The sequence below is a fragment of the Mandrillus leucophaeus genome, unplaced genomic scaffold, assembly GCF_000951045.1.
Source record: "Mandrillus leucophaeus isolate KB7577 unplaced genomic scaffold, Mleu.le_1.0 Scaffold643, whole genome shotgun sequence".
Classification (NCBI taxonomy): Eukaryota; Metazoa; Chordata; class Mammalia; order Primates; family Cercopithecidae; genus Mandrillus; species Mandrillus leucophaeus.
In genome coordinates this window covers 1,641,440-1,646,137 of record NW_012106953.1, presented here as the reverse complement: position 1 = coordinate 1,646,137, position 4,698 = coordinate 1,641,440, and the positions used below count along the sequence as shown (strand labels likewise).

The following is a 4,698-nucleotide window of genomic DNA, read 5'->3' as shown; positions in this document are numbered from 1 at the left end:
AAGTCAAAGTGCTTTACTGCCAAATATATTTCTTTGACATATATTGAAATAGCCCTGCAAAGCTGTCTCTTGTGGGGGAAATGTGCGTTCTGTAGAAAATCACCTTCCCTTACTATGTCTTTTCTGCAGAGTCTGACATCATTTAAGGCCTGCTAAGAGACGTTTTCTCTGAAGCCTGCTACTTGAAGGCTTTATCTACATGATAAGAACCTTGGCTTCCACAACCTCTCCTTTTATCGTAACTCAATATTTCTTTATGCTGGCTTCAACTCTTCAGGCAGAGCTTAACTCTTGTGACCAATTGCTAATTAGGAAATCTTTGAATCCATAATGACTTGGAAGTCCCCCCGCCACCCAACTCCCCCACTGCTTCAAGATATCCCACTTTTCCAGGCTGAACCAATGTATACCTTCCATGCATTGATTTATGCCTTTGCCTGTAACTTCTGTCTCCCTAAAACATATAAAACCAAGCTGCAACCCGACCACCTTGGGCCCATGTTGTCAGGAAGGACCTCTTGAGGCCGTGTCACAGGTCATAGTCCATAACCTTAGCAAAATAAACCTCTAAATTGATTGAGACCTGTCTCAGATACTTTTTGGGTTATAATGCAGATTGGAAAAACCGCAAAGAAAAGCAAGAGACTGATTCCTATAAAAGCCAGCCTAATGGTTGCCTCTGGGGAACAAAGAGAGCTTTTAAGGTACTGGTAGTGTTCTGTTTCTTAACCTAGTTGTTGCATATGCCAATATTTGTTATCTTATCTTGGCAGTTTTTATGGTTTTCTTTAAACACAAGTAAAACGTGCATACAACCTGTCTATTCATTTTCTTTGCTGTGCAGCCTGATATTGGGATTGGTGACTTTGATGATGAGCTAGGTTGCTGTTCCATGATGGCTGTGTGGTTCCTCTTTGAGAAAACATTGTGAGCAATCTCAGCCCAGTAAGATTTGTTGCACAGCAGCAGCACATCCAGCTCCTTGACGCTGGATACTAGGAACTTCCGGAAGCCACTAGGCAGCATGTGCTTTGTCTTCTTGTTGCTCCCATAACCAGTGTTGGACATCAAGTTCTGGCCATTGACTCTTCTGCATACCCTGTTGTTAATACCTCCAGGTGTCCACCAGTTACACTTAATTTTGACATATTCATCTGTCCTGATGATGAACTTCTTGGTCCTCTTTATGACAATGTTGGGCTCTATGAGGGTTCTGAGTATGGCCATGATGCTGAATAGGAGATGACTGCCACCTTCATAGGCAGCATCACAGAAGACACTTTATTTATATTTTGTGTATTTAATATGTTTTACAATAAACAATTTTTAGATGCTGTGAAATTAAGAATGTGAAAAACCGAAGGAGCATTGCAACCGATCAACCAATTGATCATTAAGTATGAGGATTTTGCACTCAAATTGCCTTGTGTCTTTAAGTTTCCATTCCATTTTAGTGAAACCAGAAATTGAAATCAGAAAATGCATTATGTATGTGATTCATGCAAGAAAGACTTCAGAGAATAAAACCATATCAAAAAGAAAGGCCTTGGCCCTAACATCAAAAGATTTGTGAATGCTGGCACATTATAAACTTTACATTAAAAATAAATTTTAAAATTACGTTTTAAGTTAAAAAATATAATTTATATATGTAAGTATGTATGTATATAATGTATATATACATACACAATTCTGTTTAACCAAATTTTATTTTTATTTCTTAAATTAACTAACCAACTACCAGTTCTATTCACATCATATAAGAGGACATCTACTCTACTAAACAGTAAGGAAATCAACTAAAGATTGTGTAGGGCTTTGTTTGGGAACTAATGGGAAGTGAAGACAGAATGGCACAGAGGTTATGTATGTTTAAAAATTAAACTTGATTTTTAACATTTATTCCTGAAAAACATGAAACTTAAATATTAAGGAAAATTATCTCCAATATGAATGAATATAACATTAAGTAATCTTCAAAGCAGTTTTTACTCATTACTGATTCATATACTAACCTAAAAGCAACATGTCACTTTTCAAAGCACTAAAGAAAAAGTATGTATGAATAGTGAGAGAGATACAGAGAGAGATCACCCCCATTTATATATGTGTGTCTCCATTTGTATAATCCTGCCTTTCAATACTTACTAGAAAAATAGAAGATTATTCTACATCTGGTCTTTTGGTTAAAGTTAGTAAAGCATTTTTGTTAATCTTTGGAGTGATCAGAAGGTTTGAAAGATGTCTTAATCCTGCTCTGAGTGTGTTAAAGTAGACGTCTTTTTTCACTTTACAAAATCAAATGAGAGTGGTGTTATGAGGATTAGATTTTGACAATTCAACCCAAATGACTTTGTTATGGAAAAATATTCTGCATCCTTTCTCTAATCCAGAAAGTATATTCATAGAGAGGGCACTATAACTACACTAAAATATAGTTGCAAATATTAAAATTAAAGGTTATAAGAAAAAACACAGCTGTTAAAGGGCAGTGACTGAGTGAATTCATTTGAGTGTTACATGTCTATGATGATGTGGATTATTCAAGATTTTTTCCAAACTCATTTCAAAGATTCTCACTTTAGCATTTCAAAGGTAGTGGATAATATTTGAAAAAAAAAAGTTTCATTTCTTTTAAATCAATAATAATAGGGCTTGAAAGCAAAATATGCAAAGGCTTATGAAATAATGTATACCAGGGAGTTCTGAATGTCAATTGTGTGCACAGATGTCTCAGTTGGGGCATAAAATACTGGCATGTTTCATAGCAGTTTTTCTTTCCTCAAGAAGTTATTTGCACTTGTGCAATGACACGAACTCTTCATGTGACATAGACAAAAACTGAAAATCTCAAAAAGAAATGGACAAAGATTTGGATCTCCAAATTTAACTGACCCTGGAAGTGAGTTATTCAATAAATAAGACATTGCATATGTATATTTATTTTCTTTTATTTTAGATTCAATATATATTAAGGCATATTTCACCTCAAAGAAGCATGTTCAAACTACTTTAAGTTTTTGAAGTTAAAAACATGCAATGCTCCATTCAGAGAGTCCAGATTTTAAAAAGAAAGTTCAGTTAGCTCTATCACTTTTCCAGATATGATGCTTCTCTTCCCATTTCAATATATTGTCAAGCTTTTTGAATTCCTCCTATTATTCCTGTAGTGACACAATTGGATTCAGACATTGTAGAGACTTGATTACAGAGTTAGATTTCTACCTCTCTGTATAGTTCTTTCTCTTGAAACTGTTTCTCAAAGTATATGTCATGAAATATTAGTTTTGGGCTTTGCAACATACACTCAAAGGAATTCCATTTTCAAGTTAGTATAGAAGGTACTAGAGCCCATTTTTAGAGAAGTATAAAAGATATTGGTGTTTTGGAAGTTTTCTCTAGCAAACAAAGCCGTTTAACTTATTTAGAAACTGGAATTTTCTAAGTTTATTTGGTGTTTTTCACATAATCCTAATTGATGTCCTATGGTATAGTTAGCCAAATGCTGTTCTGTGTAATTTATCCTAAGAGCCTATTCTGGCTGACCTTTAAAGAATATGAATTTGGGCCGGGCGTGGTGGCTCATGCCTGTAATCTCAGCATTTTGGGAGGCCGAGGCGGGCGGATCACGAGGTTAGGAGATCGAGACCATCCTGGCTAACATGGTGAAACCCCGTCTCTACTAAAAATACAAAAAATTAGCCGGGCGTGGCAGCGGGCGCTTGTAGTCCCAGCTACTTGGGAGGCTGAGGCAGGAGAATGGCGTAAACCCAGGAGGCAGAGCTTGCAGTGAGCCGAGATCTTGCCACCGCACTCCAGCCTGGGCGACTGAGCGAGACTCCGTCTCAAAAAAAAAAAAAAAACCAGAATATGAATTTCTATAAAACGCAAACACTGATATATTTGTATTTGCAATGAAAAAATACTTTGCACATAATAATTTTAAAAATCAACATTTTACTGATTTGTTCTCAAGCTCAACACCACTCTTTCCAGAGATTACTTTTGTTTGCTTTGCCCGACTAAAGGGATACAGAGACTAAAGTCTGAGGAGCGCTTCCTCACATGACATGGGATACTTTTCCGGTAATAATGATATCAAGAAACTAAAGTTTTAAAACAAGAGGGCAGAGTGGGGAAACACCTGACTTTTTGCTATGTTCGAGGAAAGAATTTGGATCTGTATGAATTGATAGCTGTAGTTTAAAGACTACATTTAAGGATTAAGGTATAAAACGGGGTAAAGGAATACTGGTCTGCGTTCTAAGCGATTGTGGCTAAGGAGTCTTTGAGAGAACCTTTTTAATTTTTTCTTTAGACGGAGTCTCGCTGTGTAGCTCATGCTGATCTCTAACCCCTAGGCTCAAGCTGTACTCCCACCTCAATCTCTCGAGTAGCTGGGACTATAGGCTCTCCACCTCACCCAGCTGATTTTTTTTTATTATTATTTCTTTACTAGCTGTTCCTAATATCAGGCATTGGTTATATGTTCATATCATTTTTATCTTATTTTATTATTTTCACTATTTCAACTTTTAGTCCTCTGGTTATAATTATTTTGTTATAGACTAGTCCCCTATTATCCACAGGAGATACATTCCAAGACCCCCAGTGGCTGCCTGAAACTGTAGATAGAACCAAACTCTATATATACTATGCACAGATTCATTTTTCTTTCTTTGCAGTTTCACAGAGAGA

At 36.2% G+C, this 4,698-nt stretch overlaps 1 pseudogene; it reads right to left on the bottom strand.

The window, feature by feature from the left end:
• Positions 1 to 820: 820 nt before the first annotated feature.
• On the bottom strand, positions 821 to 1,227 carry LOC105554458 (annotated as a pseudogene).
• Positions 1,228 to 4,698: the final 3,471 nt, after the last annotated feature.